Raw genomic sequence first — 15,361 nt, 5'->3', positions numbered from 1 at the left:
CACTGTGAATTGGTCAAAGTTTTCAACTAGAAATAATCGCAACATGAGTAGAACTGCATTGGTTGTGATTATGCCCCTGCGCATACATAATTTAACTTTGTATTTAAGGCTGCAGCAGCGCGAACCAGTTGGGAATTCGAGGGACATAAAAAAAATAATATAAACATATTTAAAATAAATACAAAAAGTATTTAATTTCATTTAATATGGAATATTTAAAATAAAAAGTATTCCTTTTGATTTTAAAACAAAAATTTTGAAATCAAGTCAAAATAATATTTAATTTAAATATGAAACATATTAAACCACAAATTTAATATATTATATTTATTTTAAAGTGTTTTGTATTAAGATTAAATATTACCGTATTAAAAAAGCCATTTTAATACAATTATGTTTGAATCAAAGTGAATTCTATTTCATTTTACTATGTTTGTATTTAAAAATCGAATTTTAAATTCAAATATGAATGTAGCTATTTTTCCTATGCCTTTTTTCTATCAGTGTACTTGATTCGCAGTTCCCCTTCATTCCTACCCAATATAAATTATATTTCTTATATTATTAAATTACTGCTCATGGATTTCTCGTTATTTTTCTCAGTGCAGTCAGGGGCAGAGAGAAGCCACACGGGCTCTGGGCGCAATCAATTAGGCCGCTCCGAAAAGGTAAACAATTCCCGAGCCATGCCTAAGACTCGAAAAATGGTTGGCCATAATGATTGCTTTTGATGATGACGATGATGATGCTGCTGCTGCTGCTGTTGCCGGTGACAGAGGCTCCAGTTCTCTGTGGAGACTCCACACCAACACCAATACAGAAACAGTTTTAGAAGAAGAGACGGAAGGCATTTACAGACGCAATTCATTTATCGATAATCTCGGGCCTGAGCCTCTTTAGGCCAACTGATTAATGCTGATTATTATTATCAGATCCGCGGCTGGGGGCTACTTTTCATTTGTTCCATTTGATTAATGAATGGGAATATGGAAAACCCCTTGCTCCCCCAAGACACTCTATAAGTGTTGAAGGGGTTGGGCTGACATTTGGCAGGATGAGGATGAGGATAGGGGAGAGAATTCTCACTCGGATGCAAGGGCTGTCGAAACGAGAAAGTGAAAATGAAAAGTCAATTAATGACACTTCATCAAAGGGGTATTTCCAGGGAAAGTGCAGGGAGAGTCTACGAATGGGAGTGGAGAAATACAGAGATGACTGTACGTCTTTAATATTTGCGTGTGTACAAAAATCCTCCTGCTGGATCGTGTGTATGTATAAAAAATAAACAACGTTATGACAATCGTAGATAAACTGATTTCCACTTGGCTAGTCACACAACTGCGAATAGATAATCTCCGACAATAAAGAATTCCATTTAAATCATAAGCAGCTTGCATTCGAAGCACCTTATTTGTCAACTGAGTAACTGGAAAACATCTTTGACTTGGCATCTCCCCAACCGCATTAGCTCTCTGCTGGGGGAATAGCTGGAATGGAGAACCCACCAACCGGCAGGACCTTCCCTCCAGGCTGAAGCAGAGAAACCAACTGACTATACAAACTGACTGTATACTTATACAGTGCGTTCGAAAATTATACGTCAGAAGATACCACCACGGAAAAGAAATAAACTGCGTTAATTCATGATTTTTATTCAGTTCGATCTTGACCTGGAGACACCTCCAGGAAAACCTACTTGCAGTTCAACAGACACGTTCCAGTGTTCCAGTCATGAAACGCACTGTCTCTAGACCAAGATGCTCTATATATGTAGGGTACAACTGTCAGCCGTCAACGGCGAAAGTGTTGACAAAAGCAGCCGACAACATCAGACGTCAACAGATGCGGTCCACGCGAAGAACCAACCACTTCCTCTCACCCACATCCCACATTCCACATTCCCTCCTTCAACGCTATCTGTACTGCAGGACCACCTCCCCCACCAACCCCTAGCAACCCCTAGGATCTATCCAAACCTACCATCAGGAGGCAAATCCAAGGTATTTTGCAGCGGAAATAAAGTGCACACAGCACAAACTTTTGAGTCTTTATGGCAGCGCGGAAAATTGTCTAGGGGGGGAGTACGAGTTGAATTTGCCCAAGTTTGTTGAACATATTAAAAAAGTGGACTGGGAAAGGGAGAGGGGGAGAGTGAGAGGGAGATATGTCTTGGGTGGATAGATAGTATATGGTATATATAGAGAAGAGGAACTGTAAAAATTCGCTGCACTGCCAACGGAAATAAAATAAATAGGAAAAAATAACTAGCATTAAAAAAAGAGAGGACTTTGAAGTTGGAGTCTTCTGCTAGTTTTCCTTTATGGTTCAGAAGTTTTTTTGCATGCGTTTTTTTCCCAGTTCCCCCCCCACTTTTTCTTGTTGCACATTTTCTTCTGTGCAGCTGCTTCAGAGGGTTTGGGCTTGGGCTTGGTTTTGGCTGTGTGGCTTATTTAGCATTAGCTCTGGTCCGCCTTCCATTTCGGGCCAGAGCCAGAGAACAAACTACCAAACATGGCAAACTAATTTCGTATGCAAACTTGGCCCAGGCCGGGCCATGCCGGCCTCTTCGGATCAGAGCAGACCTCCCCAAAATGCTATTGAAATTTTGGAATTTGCAATCCCAGAAATCACGAGAACTAACTGAGTTTTATGGCAAAATAATCATTGGCACTCATGCGGCCTATTGATTAGCATTTGCCCAATGACCAATGCCCAATGCTCAATGCCGATTCCGATGCCTCCCATTCTATGATTCTCCGTGCCCCCTGCATCTTCTGAATGGCTTATGCAAATGCTCATGTTCATGTTGCAGGTGCAACGCGCTGGCATTTGCATGCAAATTAGTTGACAACTCTCCACACTAGGCTTCGATTGGGTTCTGTTCTGGGGGTCTGCCCCACTGGTTGGGGAATTGAGGAAATGTTGTGCTGCACAGACACTCAAATTTGGAGACAACGGAAATTATCATTTAAAATTGTTGGAATTCTTGATTTCTTGATTTCATATTTAAATAATTGCCTATCTTGGTGCTCAAATGAATACAAAAAACTAGCTAAGAAAGGAAAGAGATCAGAGGAAAGTTACTCAATTCAATCCAAAGCAAGTTAAGAAAACAGGAACAGTAAAATTCCAGAGGAGTGCTAAGATCAAATCGATTACGGCTGTCGCAATTATACAAAATATAATATACATTATGGCAGCTTTTCGTAAACTTCACGAGTTCAGTTCGAAGATACATATGTTTTCTGTCTGTTTGAAATGGATTTAAACTATATAATATACGGATAAGATACGATAATATTTCCTACAACTGGATCTACGGGGCTGGTTGGAACACAGATAAATTATTACGGAATGTCATTCCTTAGCTTGCCGCAAGCCTCCCTTGAAATTATTCTGGCCATGGGTCGTGGGTGGTGGAGGATTAAAGCTGTTCCAAAGGGATTAATCCCCAGTGCAGACACAAGACTTACGACACACACAAAACTTAAATCAAATCAAAGTCAAGGCGGGCATAAATGTAAATCTAAAATATATTTGGGCATGCAAAAGTTTTTTTTGTGTGTTTTTTTTTCCAGTTTCTTTTGACGTTTCTGCAGTGCTGCCCACGTTGTTGCTTCATTTGCATTGAAAAAAGTCCCACACAGGGAAAATTGGGAGGGGAAATCTATGTGCGGCAAGTCCTCAATTTCGTATTCCACTCGTCGTCTGCTGCCTACTGCGAAACGCCTTGCAATTCCTTCTTTTTCCCGGCTCTCTCTCTCTCTTTTTTAATCAATTTCTGTCAGTTGGCTGTCAGTTTGGAGCAAAATCCTCCCGGCCTCTGCAACAGGCCACATACATACATATTTACATATGTACATACTCGTATATGCACTCGTACATATGTACACTTGAGGATGTACATATGAACGAACTGAAATTATGCGCATAGATTTTCCACTTCGTGACACTGTCCGGCAGGAACGGGAAGGATTTGGTGGGTGAACTTGGTGATTTTTAATTATGATAAGTCGCCAGAGACACTTCCGTAGCCGATTAGCATCTGGAGCAAATTGTTGCAAAGAGCTGCAAACAGACAGACAAACAGCTGCAGCAGCATTGGAATTTATATCTATGGCAACCGCTCTGTTCCGTATTTGTCTGGCAACATTGAAAAGACTCCCAGCACTAATGGGGGCTGCTGCTGCCGGTGCTGCAAAACTCGCGTTGATGCCACTGACCCAATGAGTTAGTTTTCAGTTTGTTCACCCGCTTGCATACTCCTCGTAGAAGAGCTACTTGAAGGCACAGACAGGACTGGGCTTTCCCACAGGGCGTACATGGCAGAAGTTTCTCTCTTATTGTGTCTTCGCTTTTCTAGAGTTAATTGAAGCACCCTGTGCGAGCCCTGGAACGGCCTTTTTAAAGGTTTCTATGCAAAACAAATCTCTTGACCAACTAAATCGAGTGCCTTTTGTTTCGGTCTGCATCGTATGACAAAGCCCCGATTAGGACCTCCCACTGGACCACACCGGACCAGTTCGGCGACTACTTAAGCACCTTAAAGTGCCCCACCGAACCGAACCGAAGCCGAACTCTGGGGCTGAGCCCATTGCGTGGGCTGTGTCGGCACCTCCTTCAACTTTGCCTCGTGATCTGCCTCACCCAACTCCCCCTCAGCCCCCTCTGCATGACGCACTGCCTCGTTGGCACTATGTGGCTAACGATCGTGTTTGGGAGGCATCTCATCCGGCGAGCCGCACAACTATCTGGCTGCAGTTGGAGTCGGAGCCGGAGCTTGTTTGTATCGCGTATCGCGTTACTTATGCAAATAATTTCAGTGGAAATGAGGAGACATGAAATCTTTGCCGCCTCCTCTGCTTCTGCTTCAGCTTCAGGTCCAACTTCAACTTCAACTTCATCTTCATTTTTCTTTTGAATAATTTTTGTGTCTTTTTCAGTTTTGTGGCCGGGGCCCCGTTGTTGTAATTTAATAACCAGGCAAGTCATATTTTTGCCTCCTGCTGCTTAAGGCCTGCGGCTCCAAAATGAAACGGAGCCCAGCCACCAGTGGGAGGAGGTGGCGTAGCGTAGGATGTTGTTGCTGCTGCCCCTGCTGCCTCTGCTGGCTCTGCTGCTGTGGCTTTTAAAGCACTTGTGCAATAAATTAAAAAGGCGATTTCGTGTCGCCGTTGTTGCTGTTGCTGTTGGTGTCTCTGCCTTCAGCTCCCCTGCCTGCCGCTGGGACAGCAGCCAGCAAGTGGTGGCAGACATGCAGATTTTTGACATACTTGTTTGCATTTTGCTGCCGTGGCGGCTGCTGCTGCTGCTGTTGCTGCTGCAACATCAGCAACATGTCGCAGTCGCTGGCCGGCAGCAACCTCAAGCAGTGGCGGCCGGGGTACAGGGTCGCACAAAAGAGAAGGAGAGGCGTGCTAGCCGAAGCTTTGATACCCTTACCGATGGTTCCAAATATATTATCGACTCTTTCCATAAATAAGCTACAACGGAGGAACTTTCGGGCGGAAACCAATGGGGAATATTTCTTTTTGGTCTCCCAAAACTAAGATAGCCCCAGAAAGGGTATCGGACGGGGGGCTGTCGTCTGAAATGTGCTTCGTCACTTCTCTTGGAGCGTTTTTTTCACTGGAAGCACTGAGAGAAATCGTTCAGAATTTCCATTCGAATAAAACTGACGGCTAAGAAATTGGTCTACTCAAAACAATATCTGTCACGAGATAGTTGTCTGCCTCCAAAGGACCACGGGCCTCCTTTATATTTCCCATCCTTGCAATGGTTCCCATGCGAATCGCTTCGTCCTACTGGACACTTCGCTCAGTGTTTGGGCGATGCACGACCAGGACCAGTGACATGCCACGCCCTACACCGTCCCCACTATGGCAGACATGACATTGCGTTTGGTGCTCATCATCAGCAACAAACCCATCCTCATCCTCATCCTCTCATACTCTCAGCATCCTCGCTGGCGTCTCTGACTTTGAATCCGAGTCTGGACAGACGCTTGGTCCCGAGTGTTGGGTCCCCGCTTGGGTATCGTTTGTCAGCTTAGGCATGTCGCCCGTGCCCGTGTCCGCCCGTCCGCCCGTCCGCGTCCCCCCAGCGGGAACGAGATGTTTAACATACCCGTAGAAAATTGTTTTTCAACTGCAGCGTCAGGATTTATGCGGTCCATGTCCAGTGGGGGTCGGTCGGGTGCACTCTCTGTTGCTCGCGTTGGCCATTTAGCGGCTGCCAGTCACGCTACGATTTGACCCACTTTTCGGGGGCCGGGCACCCATAAGCCGACACATAATGAGCTCGATGCTAAGCTGAAAAGTGGCCACAGTCCTCCCCAGTCGAGTCCAAAACGGGCCTGCTGCAGCTGCGATTCACGATGTGATTCTCGATCCATGGTGCACAGGCATATTGGCACCTGTGGCTGTGGCTGTGGCTGTGGCGGAGAGACCTTTTGTCCTGTCACCCGACAATAAGCTTGGGTTTTCCCCTCCCCTCCCCAACCCTCTGCAAAGGAAACAACAACAAACGAGCAAAATACAGCTTGGGCCAAAGTCACAGCAGGCCGTCGGATCGGACAAATTGTTGGGTTGTCTGGGATGCACCCCAATGGACGGGGGGGAGCAGAGAAAGAAATGCAAAATTATGACAACTGCATTTGCAGTAAGCCAGCCTCAGCCCCGGAGTACGGCAGCAGTGGCAGCCTGGCAGCCTGGCAGCCTGGGGGAGGTCTCTCCAGTCCGAGTTCCCAGCTCGACTCTCAGCTCTCAGCTCCGAGTTCCGAGTTGCGAGCTCCAGTTGCAGTTGCAAGTGTCAAAGTTAACTCGAAATTATTGTTGGCTAAACTTTTGTGGCGCTTAGGTCTGCTGCCTCCTGCCTTCTGCCGCATGCCTCATGCCTCGTGACCCTCTCTGCTTCTACTCTGCCCAGAATTTATTGTTTGTGGTGTTGGCCAATTGCAGTTTTTGTGTTGTGTCTCCTGGCCCGGGCTTAATCAACTGCAATTGCTGCAATTTTGCGGTGGTGCTGCCCTCAACAGTTTTGAATTTTCATTCAGCTGGCGGGACAAATCTTCTATTCTCTCTGCTCTTCCGTTCTCTTCCGCAATTCCAGGCCCGACTGCAAAACCATTACAAAGTTTTGATTGTTGCTGCGACATGGACAAGGGAAGGCTTTTAGTTTCCAGCTTCCTCCCCCCGATCCATTTAGTGGCTGCTGGCGGGGCAAGTTTTTATGGGTTGTGGTCTGGATAAATCTGATAAATCCCTTGCAGCCAAGGCTCGTCTCTCTGTGTTCGTTCCAGCCACATCTAGTTGAATCATCACATTCGTAATTATATTTTAATATCCGAATTGCAGTATTTGAAGGCATTCTTGGTGCGTGTGGAGTGCCCTTGGAACGGCAACCTTCCACTTAGCCCAACGGTTGACCTCAATTAAAGCGTATCTAATCCGATTTCCACACACACACACACACACCCAGTAAGTCAGTCAGTCAGTCACTTTGTTTAATCCTAATCACCTTGGCAGTTCGATGCTGTGCTGTGCCCTGCGTTTCCCTGCGTTTCTACCTGAGCGGAAAACATTCCAATTCCAATTTTCTATTTCGGAATCGTGACCTTTCATAAAGACAGCGTGACACTTTCAGCGGGCTGACAGGCACGCCCCTTTCGGGAAATATAAATATATATCTATATCTGTATGTATGTACGAGTATGAGTATGAGTATGAGTGGATGTGTGTATTTTTCAATTTTCGAGCTGTCAGCCCTGCTGAGAGGCAATCAGTGTCTGGGCTACGCCTAGGATACGCGGGAGGATCATTCCTCCGTGACTCGGGCTTGCTGTGCTCTGTGGTTTCGTGAGCAGCAGCTGGAGGTCTTCTTCAAAGGTTTCGCCCGTCCCCTTTTTCCGCTGGAAATGGGAATGGATTCTGATATCTCGTTCAGGGGAATCTCTTAGCTCTTCCTTTAAGCGATTCGTCCAGCCGCAGCCGCAGCCCCAGCCCCAGCCCGAAGCCATTAAACAAAATGCAAAACTCTTTCAAGACACACACACACAAGATAAGCCCGCATAACATGCGCATAAAAACGCAAAAACTTTGATGATAATAATGACGCTGCATAAATTGCATTTTAATGTCAACAAAGAGACAAATATTATAATATCTCCCCAGAGCCAGTCGAGGTAGTCGTGGAGTGAGTGCATCTCAGACCCCAAAGACCTCCAGTGCCAGTGCCAGAGCCAGTGCCAGCCCCATCTCCCATCTTCCATATCCCCGCTGCGGGTCTCTCAGCTCCAACCAGATGTGATGTCAAAGTGCGAACGCAAACGTGGAGAATTATTTGCGGTTGGCGAAAGATATTTCCTGTGGCTGGGACAACTTTCCATGCCACATGCAACTTGCCGCAATCTAATGGAAATTTATGTTGAAAGCATGCCTATCCAGCTGCCACCCCCCCTCAGCCGACCGCCCGCGTCTTTCCACTGCGTCTGACCAAGAGTTGACTGTTGACTGGTTAGCGGACGGCACGGAAAACGGAAAACGGACAACGGACAACGCCTGCAACAGCCATGCAACAATTTGTAGGCATTTTCATATTGAACTGACCAAGAAGACAACCTCAGGCATTACACTGTGCAGCCGGTTACGTGCCTCGATTCTGGCCTAAATTAAAATCATTTAAATAGCTTGTACAAGTTGAGTCAAGTATTCAAGGAATAATTATCCAAGTAAATTTGTCCTCTTTTGCCCTGTGACGACAATCCCCTCGAGGCTAGCTTTAACTCCCTGTTTTGCTGCGCAGTGTACATTTCGATAGGAGTCTCGATGGCGGGCGGAAGAAGAGGGGAAATGTAATTTCGCAATTATTTGCTGGCCATGGCCATAACTCACAGACTTGTCAACGGGGGGGAAGGCAGGATGGGAGCGTGGGTGCCGTCATCAGAGCTAACCTCCCTGACCCCGCCTTCTCTGCCACTCTGGAGCTGCCTTGTGGCCAGTGGAATTTTTGCGGCCTGCACGTTTCCAATGCCTGAACTTTGACACACATTCTTCGCTCCTCCTCGGACTCCTCCGACTCCTCCGACTCCTCCGACTCTGACTCTGACTCCCGCCCAGCTCTTTGTGCATCGCCCATTTAATTGATAATCGCAGGCCAGAGACGGAGAGAAATATGCTCCACGTTGGAGCCTTTGGGGCGTGTGCCGTGAAAGTTTTCCTAGCTCTCCTAGGAATAACTTTGCCCTGCCCTGGACCTCGTTTTGGGAAAGGGTTTTGCCCGTCGGGCGAGTGGCGTATGGTAAATGGCATATGGAAATGGTCTGACTACCTGGCTACCCCTGCGTTCCCCTCCATTTTGTTTCTTTTCCCTCCCATGGCTATCTCATGACCCTTAGACCTGACCCGTCTCCCGACACGATCAGCCTGTTCAGATAAGGATTGTAAATCATTTCCACAATATTTTCCACACAAACACACACCAGATAATAAATCAAAGCGGGAAAACTGTCATTTGGCGCCAGCAACCACCGTAAAGACAACTTCTAGAGATATTCCCACATGTAAGCAGCTCAACTCAACTCAACTCAACTCACCTCACCTCCGAATAGATGATTAATGTAAACGCTACGCGTTTATGATAAACATTCAAAAAGTAATTTGCATAATTATGCGACAGGGCGCTTTGTCTTTTCTTGGAGAAAATCAAACAGCACAGGGGTTCGGTTCGGTTCGGTTCGGGATGGCTTCCCTTTTTTTCTTTTCTTTTTTTTTTTTACAATAATCAAGCTCCAGCTCCCCCAGCCCCGTGCACGAGGTACTTGTAAATTATCGATAAGCGCATCGCATCGCACCGATAGCTGCCCTGCCCGCCCCGCACGCACCTGACCATAAATCAGGGTTTTTCGTTCGAACTTCGAGGCGCTGTTATCAGGAGCTGAGCTGAGCTGAGCTGAGCTGCCCTACATGCACCCTTACATGCGATAAGGGAAACGCACACAAAGACGTAATCGCTGACCCGAAATCTCCTCGAATTGCTTCATTACAGTCCACCTCCTTTCGGGCTCGCTCGCTCCACTTCCACGGAACTTTTTGCCAGCCACATCCACCCGTGAAAGATAGCGAGAGAGTGAGAGAGAGAGAGACGCAGGGACGGAGAAAAGGTGCTGGCTGACTGCCTTTTTAATTGATTGCTCTCGGCCTCATCCAATGTCTTGCATTATTATCACAACAGGGCAATCTCGCTTTGGACTACAACAAGAGAACAACAGCAAACACGATAAATAACAGCTCGCAGCGGGTACCAGAGAGGCCGACCAACTCGCGACCCTTTCTAGGGTCTGGTTCTGGGTCTGTGTTTGGGTCTGGGCCTCCACACTACGTGCCCGGCCTGCCCAAGGTTTGGGCCATAAAGGCTGCCATAATGAACCCTTTCTCTCCTTGGCAGCCCGTCTCTGTCTCTGTCTCTGTTTCTGTCTCTGGACCGGGTGCGATAAACATCAAGCATCGTTAGTCTTTCACTTCGTCTTTGAGACCAGTCCCGAGCTTGAGCTGGAACTCCAACTCAAACTCCAACTTCCATCTCCATTTCCATCTGGGTTCTTGTTTTGATTGCCAGTCTTGCCTCTCTCGGGAAAGAGAGCGCGAGAGAGAGAGAGGTGCAGATCGATGTGGATTCTCTGTGTGTTCTTAACGAGCTTGTACTTGGGCTATCGATTAAGCGATTCCAATCGCCTGGCTCCGACCATTTTCACTTATCCGCCAGCTCCAGCAGCTCGGCTTATTAAGTGTTTTATAATATGCTTTACCAGAAGGAGCCTTGCTCCAGAAAGCGTTGTTCATCAACTTAATTTTGTTTACAAATTACAGGCACTTGGCCGGGAAGGCGGGCAAGGAGGAAGAGATAAAACTGTCTTCTGCCTGCGGCTTAGTCAGCTGTCAGCACTTGATAGTTGCGGCTGCCCAGAAACCAGATCGAGCCACACCCAGGGCTCCGCTCCACCAACATACATATGTGTCGTCATTCCCTTTCGTCGCTGGCATTATTTTGACAGTTCATTTGTCACATCTCTTGATTTGACGGAGCTGCGGTCGCTGTCGCTGTCGCTGTATCTGTCGCGGTCTGGTCGGATCTGGTGCAGAATAGGAGGAGTAGGAGCAGCACCCAACAACAACAGCCCCTGCCAGACCAGATGTGTGAAAATCACCAGTCACGTCACCATTTATCTGGCACTTGAATGCAGGAGGGAGAAGAGAGGCGTGACCCGTGATCACAAAGGAAATCTTAATGCAAGTTTGACAACAGTTCAGGTCTTCCTGTGGCATACGAGTATTCCCCCCCGAAGGAGCTCCTCCTTGATCGCATTTAATGCCTTCCAGATGAATCTTCCCCGAAGTCCCAGCCATACCACACATACGAGTATATCTAGTCTGTCCCATACAATAGCTCATAAAAATTCTAATCAGCGAAAGACTGGACCAAACAGAGACCCGGTTAAATGGAAATTTATTGCCCCAACTGGCATTTGTTTGGCCCCCCATAATCGATGACGATGACCCCATCGGTATCCACAGCGGTCTTGTTAGCAAAATCACCTGCAGTGCAGACGACCAAGCGGGCCGGCCAAGCGGAGGAATTAATAATTCAGGCTGGAGCCAGGCCAATGGCATTGGTTTGGCTCCACACTTCATGCTACCTGAGCTACCTGCAGTGCAATATGTCCAGCAGATTGTGAATGATGTATTCTGCTTACTTCGGGGCTCTTTCAGCTTATTGAAATATGGCGGGGAAGCTGGTCCAAGTTTAAGTTTAATTGATGGAAGTGTTTGGATGTAGAAAAAGCTTAAAAACAAAGTGTGTATGGTGGGAACTAGGAATGCTTCAAAATCATGGATAAATAAACACTATCTACAATATGGAATCGGGAAGCAGTCCCTTAATAATTGAAGTCCAATGAGGTATTTTGTACACAAATTGATATGCACAAGTGGCTGGCACATACAACATATTTAGCTTAGGTCCGCTGCTAGCCACAATTCCTTTTAATTGAAACATCAATTCGGACCAAAACTTAAACAAGAATCATTAAATTTTGTAATCCCATTCTTAAGTATTTGCCATCCGTATCCATTGTTAGCATTAGCATTAGCATTTGAAATCAAATCGAACCACACACTCGTAGTTCGTTTTATGAGCCTCGAATAGGCACAACATTCGATTTGGGTTCGTTCTGCCCCGAGGGAGCATGGAAAATTATGTAAATTTGTGCAGGGCCAGACAATGAGAAAACTGTAAACATGTCGCATAAATTTAATTAATTACAATTTCTTTATCCAATCGACCCAATTTCGTTGGGAGCGACAGAGACCCCAGTCCAGTCCCCCAGTGGGGAGCGAATGGTAAACGTTTTATGGCCGCACAGCAGCCGCCTACAGATCATCGGAGATTAGGGCTTGGATATGGAGGAGGGGGAAGGTTATATGGCCAAAGGCCGAAATCACTTGATCACAGGTTCGAGACGTTGTCATCCAATCAAATGCTCTTCGATTGGCTTTCCACAACAGGCTGAGGGCATTTCTTATTCAAATTTGATTTAGTTTTCCATACCGTACCACTTGTGGTGCAGGGGAGGGGAGTGGAGTTCAGGTATTGGTACGGCATGAGCCTGAATGGCTCGGGAGGGACGGGACTGACCGCCTTTGGCAGCTCATTAAGAAAGTTGTTCCGCATTCATTTTTTATCGTCGTTGTTTATCGTGCCGCTTGATTATCTCCCTCTTATTTTCTTAGGCACTTTTCTCTCTTCATCTTGTCGCGCTTTTTATTGTCAGGCGTTTATTCTACCTAAATGTTTTGATAAGTTCCCCCCAAAGTCCGCCGGCTGGGTCCCGTCCCCGCGTGGACCCGACCCTTCTGGGTAGTGGGAAAATTTATGTGGCATCGTTTGTCATTTGGTTTATGGCTTGTTTAGGTGAGATGAGATGCGACATGGGGGCTTTATAGTTTCGGGTTACTCCTTATGACAGATTAGCCGCCGAATAATACATATAACTGGGATCAAGGGTATCGCATGATGCACCCATATGCACATGTCCAGATCCCGTCAATAGCTTATCCAAGGCGTGCATCGATTTCTACTTTCAGCTTTCGTTTCTTTAACTAAGCTTCTCTGAGTAAAGTTAATCTAATCTTATCTGTTTATATATTCTGAGACCAGCTAGATATCACGATCATCGCATTGCTCTGTTCAGATCATTTTATAATTGTTGCAGATTTGTCTGGTTTTGAGTTCAGCCAAGGGAAATGTATACCAATGTTCATATAAACTGCATATCTTGTAGCGCGTAAACTCATCTAAACGAATCAAAAGAAAACCGTTTAGTAAATCACGTTTGAGGTGCAACCTGTCATCGCTACTTGGGGACACAATTCGTTGGCTGTCACACTCATCATGTAATCATCGGGCATATGAACTATAATTTTTTTATGGCCAACATCCCCAGCTCCCTTGGGTCATAATTTAAACCTGAATGCCTCGTAAAAGTCTGTAAATTCTTTATTTTTACACATTTTTTATGAACGAATTACGAAAATGTTCATTCAAAAAGAATCGAAAGGAAAGTCACCGGAACGGGCGGAAGGCTCGAGAGCAGATGCCGGGGCCAAGAAAAAATATTTTATTAACACTTCGTTCCAATGAAGATCAATATTTTTCTTAAAACGTGAGACTTGCGGAGCGCCGGCTGCCTGCAGCTTCCCCCTGGACGGGTTGGGTTGAGATGGCGGTGGTGGGGGATTATTGTTGCTCCGTTTCCCGGAGGCTGCCTGGTACGCGTATTTCAACAGCGGCAAGAGGGAAATTAATTTTAATTTTTCAGCCTCCGCACTTGTGGAATGGGGATCCGATCCGATCCGTGAGGCTCTTACACGAGTGCTTTAATTGTGCCATAAACCCGTCAGCGAGCTGCACCGAAACTATTCCAACGTTGTTTATTTTAATTTATATTTGTTGAAGTTTTTATTTATTTTCTAGCTCTTTTTGTTGCCCAAATCATAAACTGCGAGAGCAGCCCAAGAGAGAGAGAATGAGTCAGTTTATAAACACATGAATCACTCGGCAAACGGAAACTTGTGGGTTCCCATTCTCATTCTCCGCTCGCCGCCTCTCTGGGGGCAATCTTGGGTTTCTTCTTACTTTCTGGCAGGGATGGCCAGCCATTAGCTCCATCGCTCCCCCCTGACGGTGATGCGCGCCATTTCTCAGGGTCCCTGAGCACTCGATCCGATCCCCACCGCCGGCCCTCAGACTCCGCCTAGGTAATTACCGGTCATTAATAATATGCAGATGTGCCTCCTGCGTCCTCATGCTTTCCGTGCTTGGTCCCCTCCTCATCCCCACCAGCTCGAATTTCACTTTGCCATTTCTTTATTCACAATTTTTCGGTTATGTTCTGTTTATGTTTTTATGGGCCCCACATCTCTCTCAAGCACCCAAGTCGAAATACATTTTGGAGTGGCAGTTACGGGTGAAAATGGAACAGAATGAGTCTTTGCTTGTCTTTTTTTTCTTCTCATTTCCATTTCTTGACCCCCACGGGATAGACAACAGAAATCGTTTCTGTTATGGGAAAAGTGGGAATCTAGGGGAGGCTGAGAGGCTGAGATGCTGAGAGTCTGAGAGGATACCGACCACATCTGCTCAGAGGTGGGAACATTCATTATGATATTCATATTCATGGAAATTGGTACTGTGGATGAAATATAAATCACACCCGATACCAAAACTGTGAACCACATCAACGACAGTTTCGCATCGCATCTGGTGCAACTCTTTCGCCTCGTAGTCCCTGGCTCGGATCGCCTAATGAATTGTCTCTCGAATAATGGAATAAAATTTGATTATACACAACCAACGCTGCTGCAGCTGTTGCATGCTCCACCTAATGAATAAGTGTAAATTCTAATGGAAAAAGCGTTAAAAGATGGTGGAATGGGGAAGAGAGAGAGAGAGAAGAGAACAATAAGAGCATCAAGTGCTGTAAAAGAATGCAAACTATGGCGAAAATTCAATTAAAAATGTAAAACAACTCAAAAGCGCGAAGCCAGAGAGGAAGGGACTGCAAGCGGAGAGTGGTGAGAGGAGAGCGGAGAGTGGAGGATGGCGGATGGCATGTGATGGAGCGCACGAGAAGCGACAATGCAAACGAACCCACTACATGCAATTAGAGAAGGAGAATGGGATGGGGAATGGGGAATGGGGAAGGAGATGCGAGCAGGAGGAGCAGCTGGCCGGAATAAAGGCGGGGCGCAGTGGAATTGGGTGGGGATTGGAGCTGTAGCTGGAACACAGTTGGCTTTGATTGCTC

This window comes from Drosophila obscura, unplaced genomic scaffold (genome assembly GCF_018151105.1).
Source record: "Drosophila obscura isolate BZ-5 IFL unplaced genomic scaffold, ASM1815110v1 contig_46, whole genome shotgun sequence".
Lineage (NCBI taxonomy): Eukaryota > Metazoa > Arthropoda > Insecta > Diptera > Drosophilidae > Drosophila > Drosophila obscura.
Note: the sequence above shows the minus strand (reverse complement) of the source record.